Here is a 15,926-nt window from a genome sequence, read left to right as displayed (position 1 = left end):
CTATTTCTGGGAGAAAAGGAGCTCTACTGGGCATAAAAATGGCGTATCTGTGATAAAATGCCACATTTCTGAAAGAAACTGTCCTCTTGCGGAGTGTAATGCTGTATGTTCCGGAGGAAATGGGAAATATTCAGCAGAGTCCTGGTATTTCTGGGAGAAGAGGTCTGATGTGGGGGGGGGAAGGTGATGTATCTGTGAGAAAGCTGGTGTTTCTGGGAGAAAATGCCAGGTATTGGTGAGGAAACAGATGCTAGAGAGGGAAAAGGCTGGTATTTTGGGGAAAAAAAGGCCGTTTTTTAAAGAATAAGCTGGCATTTCTGGGAGAATATGTCCCATCTTTGGGAGAAAACGGGTGTATGTGGGAGAAAATGTCGTGTATTTGGGAGAAAGCTGGTGTATGTGGGAGAAAAGGCCATTGTGATGGGAGTCAGTGTGATCTTGAGGAGTGGAAAGCAGTATTCTTGAGATGAAACGTGAGGTATTTCTAAGAGTCCTGGTATTTCTGGGAGAAAATGTCTTGTTTTGGAGAGCCAAAGTCCCATTTTGGGGGCAGAAGCTGGTATTTCTCTGACACTGCCATCTTGATGGGGGTAAGTGTGATCTTGAGGAGTGTAAAGCAGCATTTTGGTTAGAAAATGGGAGCTCTTCCTAAGAGCAGTGCTATTTCTGGGAGAAAAGGAGCTCTACTGGGCATAAAAATGGCGTATCTGTGATAAAATGCCACATTTCTGAAAGAAACTGTCCTCTTGCGGAGTGTAATGCTGTATGTTCCGGAGGAAATGGGAAATATTCAGCAGAGTCCTGGTATTTCTGGGAGAAGAGGTCTGATGTGGGGGGGGGAAGGTGATGTATCTGTGAGAAAGCTGGTGTTTCTGGGAGAAAATGCCAGGTATTGGTGAGGAAACAGATGCTAGAGAGGGAAAAGGCTGGTATTTTGGGGAAAAAAGGCCGTTTTTTAAAGAATAAGCTGGCATTTCTGGGAGAATATGTCCCATCTTTGGGAGAAAACGGGTGTATGTGGGAGAAAATGTCGTGTATTTGGGAGAAAGCTGGTGTATGTGGGAGAAAAGGCCATTGTGATGGGAGTCAGTGTGATCTTGAGGAGTGGAAAGCAGTATTCTTGAGATGAAACGTGAGGTATTTCTAAGAGTCCTGGTATTTCTGGGAGAAAATGTCTTGTTTTGGAGAGCCAAAGTCCCATTTTGGGGGCAGAAGCTGGTATTTCTCTGACACTGCCATCTTGATGGGGGTAAGTGTGATCTTGAGGAGTGTAAAGCAGCATTTTGGTTAGAAAATGGGAGCTCTTCCTAAGAGCAGTGCTATTTCTGGGAGAAAAGGAGCTCTACTGGGCATAAAAATGGCGTATCTGTGATAAAATGCCACATTTCTGAAAGAAACTGTCCTCTTGCGGAGTGTAATGCTGTATGTTCCGGAGGAAATGGGAAATATTCAGCAGAGTCCTGGTATTTCTGGGAGAAGAGGTCTGATGTGGGGGGGGGAAGGTGATGTATCTGTGAGAAAGCTGGTGTTTCTGGGAGAAAATGCCAGGTATTGGTGAGGAAACAGATGCTAGAGAGGGAAAAGGCTGGTATTTTGGGGAAAAAAGGCCGTTTTTTAAAGAATAAGCTGGCATTTCTGGGAGAATATGTCCCATCTTTGGGAGAAAACGGGTGTATGTGGGAGAAAATGTCGTGTATTTGGGAGAAAGCTGGTGTATGTGGGAGAAAAGGCCATTGTGATGGGAGTCAGTGTGATCTTGAGGAGTGGAAAGCAGTATTCTTGAGATGAAACGTGAGGTATTTCTAAGAGTCCTGGTATTTCTGGGAGAAAATGTCTTGTTTTGGAGAGCCAAAGTCCCATTTTGGGGGCAGAAGCTGGTATTTCTCTGACACTGCCATCTTGATGGGGGTAAGTGTGATCTTGAGGAGTGTAAAGCAGCATTTTGGTTAGAAAATGGGAGCTCTTCCTAAGAGCAGTGCTATTTCTGGGAGAAAAGGAGCTCTACTGGGCATAAAAATGGCGTATCTGTGATAAAATGCCACATTTCTGAAAGAAACTGTCCTCTTGCGGAGTGTAATGCTGTATGTTCCGGAGGAAATGGGAAATATTCAGCAGAGTCCTGGTATTTCTGGGAGAAGAGGTCTGATGTGGGGGGGGGAAGGTGATGTATCTGTGAGAAAGCTGGTGTTTCTGGGAGAAAATGCCAGGTATTGGTGAGGAAACAGATGCTAGAGAGGGAAAAGGCTGGTATTTTGGGGAAAAAAGGCCGTTTTTTAAAGAATAAGCTGGCATTTCTGGGAGAATATGTCCCATCTTTGGGAGAAAACGGGTGTATGTGGGAGAAAATGTCGTGTATTTGGGAGAAAGCTGGTGTATGTGGGAGAAAAGGCCATTGTGATGGGAGTCAGTGTGATCTTGAGGAGTGGAAAGCAGTATTCTTGAGATGAAACGTGAGGTATTTCTAAGAGTCCTGGTATTTCTGGGAGAAAATGTCTTGTTTTGGAGAGCCAAAGTCCCATTTTGGGGGCAGAAGCTGGTATTTCTGTGACACTGCCATCTTGATGGGGGTAAGTGTGATCTTGAGGAGTGTAAAGCAGCATTTTGGTTAGAAAATGGGAGCTCTTCCTAAGAGCAGTGCTATTTCTGGGAGAAAAGGAGCTCTACTGGGCATAAAAATGGCGTATCTGTGATAAAATGCCACATTTCTGAAAGAAACTGTCCTCTTGCGGAGTGTAATGCTGTATGTTCCGGAGGAAATGGGAAATATTCAGCAGAGTCCTGGTATTTCTGGGAGAAGAGGTCTGATGTGGGGGGGGGAAGGTGATGTATCTGTGAGAAAGCTGGTGTTTCTGGGAGAAAATGCCAGGTATTGGTGAGGAAACAGATGCTAGAGAGGGAAAAGGCTGGTATTTTGGGGAAAAAAGGCCGTTTTTTAAAGAATAAGCTGGCATTTCTGGGAGAATATGTCCCATCTTTGGGAGAAAACGGGTGTATGTGGGAGAAAATGTCGTGTATTTGGGAGAAAGCTGGTGTATGTGGGAGAAAAGGCCATTGTGATGGGAGTCAGTGTGATCTTGAGGAGTGGAAAGCAGTATTCTTGAGATGAAACGTGAGGTATTTCTAAGAGTCCTGGTATTTCTGGGAGAAAATGTCTTGTTTTGGAGAGCCAAAGTCCCATTTTGGGGGCAGAAGCTGGTATTTCTGTGACACTGCCATCTTGATGGGGGTAAGTGTGATCTTGAGGAGTGTAAAGCAGCATTTTGGTTAGAAAATGGGAGCTCTTCCTAAGAGCAGTGCTATTTCTGGGAGAAAAGGAGCTCTACTGGGCATAAAAATGGCGTATCTGTGATAAAATGCCACATTTCTGAAAGAAACTGTCCTCTTGCGGAGTGTAATGCTGTATGTTCCGGAGGAAATGGGAAATATTCAGCAGAGTCCTGGTATTTCTGGGAGAAGAGGTCTGATGTGGGGGGGGGAAGGTGATGTATCTGTGAGAAAGCTGGTGTTTCTGGGAGAAAATGCCAGGTATTGGTGAGGAAACAGATGCTAGAGAGGGAAAAGGCTGGTATTTTGGGGAAAAAAGGCCGTTTTTTAAAGAATAAGCTGGCATTTCTGGGAGAATATGTCCCATCTTTGGGAGAAAACGGGTGTATGTGGGAGAAAATGTCGTGTATTTGGGAGAAAGCTGGTGTATGTGGGAGAAAAGGCCATTGTGATGGGAGTCAGTGTGATCTTGAGGAGTGGAAAGCAGTATTCTTGAGATGAAACGTGAGGTATTTCTAAGAGTCCTGGTATTTCTGGGAGAAAATGTCTTGTTTTGGAGAGCCAAAGTCCCATTTTGGGGGCAGAAGCTGGTATTTCTGTGACACTGCCATCTTGATGGGGGTAAGTGTGATCTTGAGGAGTGTAAAGCAGCATTTTGGTTAGAAAATGGGAGCTCTTCCTAAGAGCAGTGCTATTTCTGGGAGAAAAGGAGCTCTACTGGGCATAAAAATGGTGTATCTGTGATAAAATGCCACATTTCTGAAAGAAACTGTCCTCTTGCGGAGTGTAATGCTGTATGTTCCGGAGGAAATGGGAAATATTCAGCAGAGTCCTGGTATTTCTGGGAGAAGAGGTCTGATGTGGGGGGGGGAAGGTGATGTATCTGTGAGAAAGCTGGTGTTTCTGGGAGAAAATGCCAGGTATTGGTGAGGAAAGAGATGCTAGAGAGGGAAAAGGCTGGTATTTTGGGGAAAAAAGGCCGTTTTTTAAAGAATAAGCTGGCATTTCTGGGAGAATATGTCCCATCTTTGGGAGAAAACGGGTGTATGTGGGAGAAAATGTCGTGTATTTGGGAGAAAGCTGGTGTATGTGGGAGAAAAGGCCATTGTGATGGGAGTCAGTGTGATCTTGAGGAGTGGAAAGCAGTATTCTTGAGATGAAACGTGAGGTATTTCTAAGAGTCCTGGTATTTCTGGGAGAAAATGTCTTGTTTTGGAGAGCCAAAGTCCCATTTTGGGGGCAGAAGCTGGTATTTCTGTGACACTGCCATCTTGATGGGGGTAAGTGTGATCTTGAGGAGTGTAAAGCAGCATTTTGGTTAGAAAATGGGAGCTCTTCCTAAGAGCAGTGCTATTTCTGGGAGAAAAGGAGCTCTACTGGGCATAAAAATGGCGTATCTGTGATAAAATGCCACATTTCTGAAAGAAACTGTCCTCTTGCGGAGTGTAATGCTGTATGTTCCGGAGGAAATGGGAAATATTCAGCAGAGTCCTGGTATTTCTGGGAGAAGAGGTCTGATGTGGGGGGGGGAAGGTGATGTATCTGTGAGAAAGCTGGTGTTTCTGGGAGAAAATGCCAGGTATTGGTGAGGAAACAGATGCTAGAGAGGGAAAAGGCTGGTATTTTGGGGAAAAAAGGCCGTTTTTTAAAGAATAAGCTGGCATTTCTGGGAGAATATGTCCCATCTTTGGGAGAAAACGGGTGTATGTGGGAGAAAATGTCGTGTATTTGGGAGAAAGCTGGTGTATGTGGGAGAAAAGGCCATTGTGATGGGAGTCAGTGTGATCTTGAGGAGTGGAAAGCAGTATTCTTGAGATGAAACGTGAGGTATTTCTAAGAGTCCTGGTATTTCTGGGAGAAAATGTCTTGTTTTGGAGAGCCAAAGTCCCATTTTGGGGGCAGAAGCTGGTATTTCTGTGACACTGCCATCTTGATGGGGGTAAGTGTGATCTTGAGGAGTGTAAAGCAGCATTTTGGTTAGAAAATGGGAGCTCTTCCTAAGAGCAGTGCTATTTCTGGGAGAAAAGGAGCTCTACTGGGCATAAAAATGGTGTATCTGTGATAAAATGCCACATTTCTGAAAGAAACTGTCCTCTTGCGGAGTGTAATGCTGTATGTTCCGGAGGAAATGGGAAATATTCAGCAGAGTCCTGGTATTTCTGGGAGAAGAGGTCTGATGTGGGGGGGGGAAGGTGATGTATCTGTGAGAAAGCTGGTGTTTCTGGGAGAAAATGCCAGGTATTGGTGAGGAAAGAGATGCTAGAGAGGGAAAAGGCTGGTATTTTGGGGAAAAAAGGCCGTTTTTTAAAGAATAAGCTGGCATTTCTGGGAGAATATGTCCCATCTTTGGGAGAAAACGGGTGTATGTGGGAGAAAATGTCGTGTATTTGGGAGAAAGCTGGTGTATGTGGGAGAAAAGGCCATTGTGATGGGAGTCAGTGTGATCTTGAGGAGTGGAAAGCAGTATTCTTGAGATGAAACGTGAGGTATTTCTAAGAGTCCTGGTATTTCTGGGAGAAAATGTCTTGTTTTGGAGAGCCAAAGTCCCATTCTGGGGGCAGAAGCTGGTATTTCTCTGACACTGCCATCTTGATGGGGGTAAGTGTGATCTTGAGGAGTGTAAAGCAGCATTTTGGTTAGAAAATGGGAGCTCTTCCTAAGAGCAGTGCTATTTCTGGGAGAAAAGGAGCTCTACTGGGCATAAAAATGGTGTATCTGTGATAAAATGCCACATTTCTGAAAGAAACTGTCCTCTTGCGGAGTGTAATGCTGTATGTTCCGGAGGAAATGGGAAATATTCAGCAGAGTCCTGGTATTTCTGGGAGAAGAGGTCTGATGTGGGGGGGGAAGGTGATGTATCTGTGAGAAAGCTGGTGTTTCTGGGAGAAAATGCCAGGTATTGGTGAGGAAACAGATGCTAGAGAGGGAAAAGGCTGGTATTTTGGGGAAAAAAGGCCGTTTTTTAAAGAATAAGCTGGCATTTCTGGGAGAATATGTCCCATCTTTGGGAGAAAACGGGTGTATGTGGGAGAAAATGTCGTGTATTTGGGAGAAAGCTGGTGTATGTGGGAGAAAAGGCCATTGTGATGGGAGTCAGTGTGATCTTGAGGAGTGGAAAGCAGTATTCTTGAGATGAAACGTGAGGTATTTCTAAGAGTCCTGGTATTTCTGGGAGAAAATGTCTTGTTTTGGAGAGCCAAAGTCCCATTTTGGGGGCAGAAGCTGGTATTTCTCTGACACTGCCATCTTGATGGGGGTAAGTGTGATCTTGAGGAGTGTAAAGCAGCATTTTGGTTAGAAAATGGGAGCTCTTCCTAAGAGCAGTGCTATTTCTGGGAGAAAAGGAGCTCTACTGGGCATAAAAATGGCGTATCTGTGATAAAATGCCACATTTCTGAAAGAAACTGTCCTCTTGCGGAGTGTAATGCTGTATGTTCCGGAGGAAATGGGAAATATTCAGCAGAGTCCTGGTATTTCTGGGAGAAGAGGTCTGATGTGGGGGGGGGAAGGTGATGTATCTGTGAGAAAGCTGGTGTTTCTGGGAGAAAATGCCAGGTATTGGTGAGGAAACAGATGCTAGAGAGGGAAAAGGCTGGTATTTTGGGGAAAAAAGGCCGTTTTTTAAAGAATAAGCTGGCATTTCTGGGAGAATATGTCCCATCTTTGGGAGAAAACGGGTGTATGTGGGAGAAAATGTCGTGTATTTGGGAGAAAGCTGGTGTATGTGGGAGAAAAGGCCATTGTGATGGGAGTCAGTGTGATCTTGAGGAGTGGAAAGCAGTATTCTTGAGATGAAACGTGAGGTATTTCTAAGAGTCCTGGTATTTCTGGGAGAAAATGTCTTGTTTTGGAGAGCCAAAGTCCCATTTTGGGGGCAGAAGCTGGTATTTCTCTGACACTGCCATCTTGATGGGGGTAAGTGTGATCTTGAGGAGTGTAAAGCAGCATTTTGGTTAGAAAATGGGAGCTCTTCCTAAGAGCAGTGCTATTTCTGGGAGAAAAGGAGCTCTACTGGGCATAAAAATGGCGTATCTGTGATAAAATGCCACATTTCTGAAAGAAACTGTCCTCTTGCGGAGTGTAATGCTGTATGTTCCGGAGGAAATGGGAAATATTCAGCAGAGTCCTGGTATTTCTGGGAGAAGAGGTCTGATGTGGGGGGGGGAAGGTGATGTATCTGTGAGAAAGCTGGTGTTTCTGGGAGAAAATGCCAGGTATTGGTGAGGAAACAGATGCTAGAGAGGGAAAAGGCTGGTATTTTGGGGAAAAAAGGCCGTTTTTTAAAGAATAAGCTGGCATTTCTGGGAGAATATGTCCCATCTTTGGGAGAAAACGGGTGTATGTGGGAGAAAATGTCGTGTATTTGGGAGAAAGCTGGTGTATGTGGGAGAAAAGGCCATTGTGATGGGAGTCAGTGTGATCTTGAGGAGTGGAAAGCAGTATTCTTGAGATGAAACGTGAGGTATTTCTAAGAGTCCTGGTATTTCTGGGAGAAAATGTCTTGTTTTGGAGAGCCAAAGTCCCATTTTGGGGGCAGAAGCTGGTATTTCTGTGACACTGCCATCTTGATGGGGGTAAGTGTGATCTTGAGGAGTGTAAAGCAGCATTTTGGTTAGAAAATGGGAGCTCTTCCTAAGAGCAGTGCTATTTCTGGGAGAAAAGGAGCTCTACTGGGCATAAAAATGGCGTATCTGTGATAAAATGCCACATTTCTGAAAGAAACTGTCCTCTTGCGGAGTGTAATGCTGTATGTTCCGGAGGAAATGGGAAATATTCAGCAGAGTCCTGGTATTTCTGGGAGAAGAGGTCTGATGTGGGGGGGGGAAGGTGATGTATCTGTGAGAAAGCTGGTGTTTCTGGGAGAAAATGCCAGGTATTGGTGAGGAAACAGATGCTAGAGAGGGAAAAGGCTGGTATTTTGGGGAAAAAAGGCCGTTTTTTAAAGAATAAGCTGGCATTTCTGGGAGAATATGTCCCATCTTTGGGAGAAAACGGGTGTATGTGGGAGAAAATGTCGTGTATTTGGGAGAAAGCTGGTGTATGTGGGAGAAAAGGCCATTGTGATGGGAGTCAGTGTGATCTTGAGGAGTGGAAAGCAGTATTCTTGAGATGAAACGTGAGGTATTTCTAAGAGTCCTGGTATTTCTGGGAGAAAATGTCTTGTTTTGGAGAGCCAAAGTCCCATTTTGGGGGCAGAAGCTGGTATTTCTGTGACACTGCCATCTTGATGGGGGTAAGTGTGATCTTGAGGAGTGTAAAGCAGCATTTTGGTTAGAAAATGGGAGCTCTTCCTAAGAGCAGTGCTATTTCTGGGAGAAAAGGAGCTCTACTGGGCATAAAAATGGCGTATCTGTGATAAAATGCCACATTTCTGAAAGAAACTGTCCTCTTGCGGAGTGTAATGCTGTATGTTCCGGAGGAAATGGGAAATATTCAGCAGAGTCCTGGTATTTCTGGGAGAAGAGGTCTGATGTGGGGGGGGGAAGGTGATGTATCTGTGAGAAAGCTGGTGTTTCTGGGAGAAAATGCCAGGTATTGGTGAGGAAACAGATGCTAGAGAGGGAAAAGGCTGGTATTTTGGGGAAAAAAGGCCGTTTTTTAAAGAATAAGCTGGCATTTCTGGGAGAATATGTCCCATCTTTGGGAGAAAACGGGTGTATGTGGGAGAAAATGTCGTGTATTTGGGAGAAAGCTGGTGTATGTGGGAGAAAAGGCCATTGTGATGGGAGTCAGTGTGATCTTGAGGAGTGGAAAGCAGTATTCTTGAGATGAAACGTGAGGTATTTCTAAGAGTCCTGGTATTTCTGGGAGAAAATGTCTTGTTTTGGAGAGCCAAAGTCCCATTTTGGGGGCAGAAGCTGGTATTTCTGTGACACTGCCATCTTGATGGGGGTAAGTGTGATCTTGAGGAGTGTAAAGCAGCATTTTGGTTAGAAAATGGGAGCTCTTCCTAAGAGCAGTGCTATTTCTGGGAGAAAAGGAGCTCTACTGGGCATAAAAATGGTGTATCTGTGATAAAATGCCACATTTCTGAAAGAAACTGTCCTCTTGCGGAGTGTAATGCTGTATGTTCCGGAGGAAATGGGAAATATTCAGCAGAGTCCTGGTATTTCTGGGAGAAGAGGTCTGATGTGGGGGGGGGAAGGTGATGTATCTGTGAGAAAGCTGGTGTTTCTGGGAGAAAATGCCAGGTATTGGTGAGGAAACAGATGCTAGAGAGGGAAAAGGCTGGTATTTTGGGGAAAAAAGGCCGTTTTTTAAAGAATAAGCTGGCATTTCTGGGAGAATATGTCCCATCTTTGGGAGAAAACGGGTGTATGTGGGAGAAAATGTCGTGTATTTGGGAGAAAGCTGGTGTATGTGGGAGAAAAGGCCATTGTGATGGGAGTCAGTGTGATCTTGAGGAGTGGAAAGCAGTATTCTTGAGATGAAACGTGAGGTATTTCTAAGAGTCCTGGTATTTCTGGGAGAAAATGTCTTGTTTTGGAGAGCCAAAGTCCCATTTTGGGGGCAGAAGCTGGTATTTCTGTGACACTGCCATCTTGATGGGGGTAAGTGTGATCTTGAGGAGTGTAAAGCAGCATTTTGGTTAGAAAATGGGAGCTCTTCCTAAGAGCAGTGCTATTTCTGGGAGAAAAGGAGCTCTACTGGGCATAAAAATGGCGTATCTGTGATAAAATGCCACATTTCTGAAAGAAACTGTCCTCTTGCGGAGTGTAATGCTGTATGTTCCGGAGGAAATGGGAAATATTCAGCAGAGTCCTGGTATTTCTGGGAGAAGAGGTCTGATGTGGGGGGGGGAAGGTGATGTATCTGTGAGAAAGCTGGTGTTTCTGGGAGAAAATGCCAGGTATTGGTGAGGAAACAGATGCTAGAGAGGGAAAAGGCTGGTATTTTGGGGAAAAAAGGCCGTTTTTTAAAGAATAAGCTGGCATTTCTGGGAGAATATGTCCCATCTTTGGGAGAAAACGGGTGTATGTGGGAGAAAATGTCGTGTATTTGGGAGAAAGCTGGTGTATGTGGGAGAAAAGGCCATTGTGATGGGAGTCAGTGTGATCTTGAGGAGTGGAAAGCAGTATTCTTGAGATGAAACGTGAGGTATTTCTAAGAGTCCTGGTATTTCTGGGAGAAAATGTCTTGTTTTGGAGAGCCAAAGTCCCATTTTGGGGGCAGAAGCTGGTATTTCTGTGACACTGCCATCTTGATGGGGGTAAGTGTGATCTTGAGGAGTGTAAAGCAGCATTTTGGTTAGAAAATGGGAGCTCTTCCTAAGAGCAGTGCTATTTCTGGGAGAAAAGGAGCTCTACTGGGCATAAAAATGGTGTATCTGTGATAAAATGCCACATTTCTGAAAGAAACTGTCCTCTTGCGGAGTGTAATGCTGTATGTTCCGGAGGAAATGGGAAATATTCAGCAGAGTCCTGGTATTTCTGGGAGAAGAGGTCTGATGTGGGGGGGGGAAGGTGATGTATCTGTGAGAAAGCTGGTGTTTCTGGGAGAAAATGCCAGGTATTGGTGAGGAAACAGATGCTAGAGAGGGAAAAGGCTGGTATTTTGGGGAAAAAAGGCCGTTTTTTAAAGAATAAGCTGGCATTTCTGGGAGAATATGTCCCATCTTTGGGAGAAAACGGGTGTATGTGGGAGAAAATGTCGTGTATTTGGGAGAAAGCTGGTGTATGTGGGAGAAAAGGCCATTGTGATGGGAGTCAGTGTGATCTTGAGGAGTGGAAAGCAGTATTCTTGAGATGAAACGTGAGGTATTTCTAAGAGTCCTGGTATTTCTGGGAGAAAATGTCTTGTTTTGGAGAGCCAAAGTCCCATTCTGGGGGCAGAAGCTGGTATTTCTCTGACACTGCCATCTTGATGGGGGTAAGTGTGATCTTGAGGAGTGTAAAGCAGCATTTTGGTTAGAAAATGGGAGCTCTTCCTAAGAGCAGTGCTATTTCTGGGAGAAAAGGAGCTCTACTGGGCATAAAAATGGTGTATCTGTGATAAAATGCCACATTTCTGAAAGAAACTGTCCTCTTGCGGAGTGTAATGCTGTATGTTCCGGAGGAAATGGGAAATATTCAGCAGAGTCCTGGTATTTCTGGGAGAAGAGGTCTGATGTGGGGGGGGGAAGGTGATGTATCTGTGAGAAAGCTGGTGTTTCTGGGAGAAAATGCCAGGTATTGGTGAGGAAACAGATGCTAGAGAGGGAAAAGGCTGGTATTTTGGGGAAAAAAGGCCGTTTTTTAAAGAATAAGCTGGCATTTCTGGGAGAATATGTCCCATCTTTGGGAGAAAACGGGTGTATGTGGGAGAAAATGTCGTGTATTTGGGAGAAAGCTGGTGTATGTGGGAGAAAAGGCCATTGTGATGGGAGTCAGTGTGATCTTGAGGAGTGGAAAGCAGTATTCTTGAGATGAAACGTGAGGTATTTCTAAGAGTCCTGGTATTTCTGGGAGAAAATGTCTTGTTTTGGAGAGCCAAAGTCCCATTTTGGGGGCAGAAGCTGGTATTTCTCTGACACTGCCATCTTGATGGGGGTAAGTGTGATCTTGAGGAGTGTAAAGCAGCATTTTGGTTAGAAAATGGGAGCTCTTCCTAAGAGCAGTGCTATTTCTGGGAGAAAAGGAGCTCTACTGGGCATAAAAATGGTGTATCTGTGATAAAATGCCACATTTCTGAAAGAAACTGTCCTCTTGCGGAGTGTAATGCTGTATGTTCCGGAGGAAATGGGAAATATTCAGCAGAGTCCTGGTATTTCTGGGAGAAGAGGTCTGATGTGGGGGGGGGAAGGTGATGTATCTGTGAGAAAGCTGGTGTTTCTGGGAGAAAATGCCAGGTATTGGTGAGGAAACAGATGCTAGAGAGGGAAAAGGCTGGTATTTTGGGGAAAAAAGGCCGTTTTTTAAAGAATAAGCTGGCATTTCTGGGAGAATATGTCCCATCTTTGGGAGAAAACGGGTGTATGTGGGAGAAAATGTCGTGTATTTGGGAGAAAGCTGGTGTATGTGGGAGAAAAGGCCATTGTGATGGGAGTCAGTGTGATCTTGAGGAGTGGAAAGCAGTATTCTTGAGATGAAAAGTGAGGTATGTTTTCTCCCAATGATGGGACATATTCTCCCAGAAATGCCAGCTTATTCTTTAAAAAACGGCCTTTTTTCCCCAAAATACCAGCTTTCTCACAAACACCTGTCATTTTCCAACCAAGTCTGCTACTATCTCCCAGAAACAGCCGGTTTCCGAGAAATACCTGACGTTTGCTCTCCCAAATACTACTTGACACTCCTCCAGAGGACATTGTCTCCCCTATTTACCACGTTGTCTCCCCAAGAGACCACTTGGCACACCAAAAAGACCACCGTTGCTCTCCAGTACAAGATCTTCTTTCCCACCGGTTCCCACTTTTCTCCCCCAGCTATGTCATTTCCTCCCAGAAATGCCACTTTTCCCTTGGAAATTTCACCTTCTCTTCCAAAAAGAGATTTGCTCCCAGAAATACCCCTTCTCTTACAACTGCCACACGCTTTCTCCCCAAAAAGCCTCCATGACAATGCCAAATGGGACACTTGCAGCCAAGAAGAGGACACCTTCTCTCAGAATGACCACTTTTCTCCCCAAGAGAGGAGATTTTCTCCCAATTGGATGACATTTGCTGTAAGAAAGACCTGTTTTCTTCCCTCAAGAGGACATTGTCTTTCCCACTGAGGACATTTTCTCCCAGAAGTGCCGCTACTCTTTGAAACACCTCCATTTCCTCCCAAATCTACTTCATGACACGCCTCAGGATGACACTTGCATCTCTTTCCTCACCAATACCTGGCATTTTCTCCCAGAAACACCAGCTTTCTCACAGATACATCACCTTCCCCCCCCACATCAGACCTCTTCTCCCAGAAATACCAGGACTCTGCTGAATATTTCCCATTTCCTCCGGAACATACAGCATTACACTCCGCAAGAGGACAGTTTCTTTCAGAAATGTGGCATTTTATCACAGATACACCATTTTTATGCCCAGTAGAGCTCCTTTTCTCCCAGAAATAGCACTGCTCTTAGGAAGAGCTCCCATTTTCTAACCAAAATGCTGCTTTACACTCCTCAAGATCACACTTACCCCCATCAAGATGGCAGTGTCAGAGAAATACCAGCTTCTGCCCCCAAAATGGGACTTTGGCTCTCCAAAACAAGACATTTTCTCCCAGAAATACCAGGACTCTTAGAAATACCTCACGTTTCATCTCAAGAATACTGCTTTCCACTCCTCAAGATCACACTGACTCCCATCACAATGGCCTTTTCTCCCACATACACCAGCTTTCTCCCAAATACACGACATTTTCTCCCACATACACCCGTTTTCTCCCAAAGATGGGACATATTCTCCCAGAAATGCCAGCTTATTCTTTAAAAAACGGCCTTTTTTCCCCAAAATACCAGCTTTCTCACAAACACCTGTCATTTTCCAACCAAGTCTGCTACTATCTCCCAGAAACAGCCGGTTTCCGAGAAATACCTGACGTTTGCTCTCCCAAATACTACTTGACACTCCTCCAGAGGACATTGTCTCCCCTATTTACCACGTTGTCTCCCCAAGAGACCACTTGGCACACCAAAAAGACCACCGTTGCTCTCCAGTACAAGATCTTCTTTCCCACCGGTTCCCACTTTTCTCCCCCAGCTATGTCATTTCCTCCCAGAAATGCCACTTTTCCCTTGGAAATTTCACCTTCTCTTCCAAAAAGAGGAGATTTGCTCCCAGAAATACCCCTTCTCTTACAACTGCCACACGCTTTCTCCCCAAAAAGCCTCCATGACAATGCCAAATGGGACACTTGCAGCCAAGAAGAGGACACCTTCTCTCAGAAAGACCACTTTTCTCCCCAAGAGAGGAGATTTTCTCCCAATTGGATGACATTTGCTGTAAGAAAGACCTGTTTTCTTCCCTCAAGAGGACATTGTCTTTCCCACTGAGGACATTTACTCCCAGAAGTGCCGCTACTCTTTGAAACACCTCCATTTCCTCCCAAATCTACTCCATGACACGCCTCAGGATGACACTTACTCCCCGATTTGGGGCATTTTCTCCCAGAAATACCACTTCTCTCCCAAAGGGATGGCCTTTTCCCTCTCTAGCATCTCTTTCCTCACCAATACCTGGCATTTTCTCCCAGAAACACCAGCTTTCTCACAGATACATCACCTTCCCCCCCCCACATCAGACCTCTTCTCCCAGAAATACCAGGACTCTGCTGAATATTTCCCATTTCCTCCGGAACATACAGCATTACACTCCGCAAGAGGACAGTTTCTTTCAGAAATGTGGCATTTTATCACAGATACACCATTTTTATGCCCAGTAGAGCTCCTTTTCTCCCAGAAATAGCACTGCTCTTAGGAAGAGCTCCCATTTTCTAACCAAAATGCTGCTTTACACTCCTCAAGATCACACTTACCCCCATCAAGATGGCAGTGTCACAAGTGTTGTGTTTAATAGAAGATGTTATGGTGGATTGCATGTCTTGCTTTACTGAATTCACTAAGTAGGGAACCGGTTCTCTGGGTGTCTTTGTTCCACTTTGGGATAATGTTGCCTGAAGATCATAACTGTGAAATACACCTCAAGTTCTTCACTAAACTCCAGTTTTATACAGACTTCAGGAGAGAGAACGTAATTGCTAATAGAACAAGTTAAACGTGCTTAAAAAGCTCTCTGTGTGTTTTTTGTTGCTGTTGTTTGTTTGTTTGTGGAAAATACTCTTCCTTTATTTAATTCTGGAATTTTCCCAAGAAATTATTGGAAGTTGTCATATAAGAAGAGTAATAAAGACCATATTCTAGGAACTTGTTTCACAGATTGTACCAGTTACCCCCAAGAATATGCTGCTCCACTAGCATATGTTTTATAACTTTCATAGAGTAATTTTCAAGATGGTAATGTGGAGTTTACACTTCTGTGAACCTGTTAGCTATATTTTCCAGCTCTTAAGTCTCTTGCCAAAGCAGCATTTGTTTCATGCAGATTTTTGCATCAGGCTTCCAACTTCTTCCTCAGGCTAGATGTTGGCCTAGTGCAAGTGGAGCTGAGAACATACAATGATGAGAGAATGGAGTGGTGTTCCCACTGATGTTTAACGACTCGTAGTTGCAGCATTGTGATCAGACTGTATTGTGTTAGTGTGCATGTGAGTCTAGGATTTACAGCCTTCTGCAGCTCTGCATGTAGTCTCTTCAGTTTTTTGTGATGGCTATTGTCTCCGAACATATGGAGATCTACAGATGATAATTGTCCTCTTGCATATGAAGTTAGAGACTCCCTCTACTGTGTAGAACAAATTAAACATTTGCTAGTTAACATGAGAGGTTTTTTTATGTTAAAAAATTCTTTTTATATTTATAAAAAATAGAAACATAATGCACTCCTAAACAAATTCTCAGAAGATAACCATTAAGAAAGATAATGAAAATGCTTGACTGAGATTGCATATGTGTTAATGCTAATATCAGACAATGAAAAAAAAAAATCAAACCTTATGTCCACATCCTGCTCATAATATTTAACATATACAGCTGAGATGATTTATGGAAGACTGTCTCAAACTTGTCTATTAGACATTTTACTGGAAATTTTTTAATGTAGTAAAGGACCAGTGATTACTTGAGAATGACTATTCTTC

This window comes from Phasianus colchicus, unplaced genomic scaffold (genome assembly GCF_987193195.1).
Source record: "Phasianus colchicus unplaced genomic scaffold, bPhaCol1.hap1.1 HAP1_SCAFFOLD_86, whole genome shotgun sequence".
Lineage (NCBI taxonomy): Eukaryota > Metazoa > Chordata > Aves > Galliformes > Phasianidae > Phasianus > Phasianus colchicus.
The sequence above is the reverse complement of the archived record's forward strand: the minus strand, read 5'-3'. Positions refer to the sequence as shown.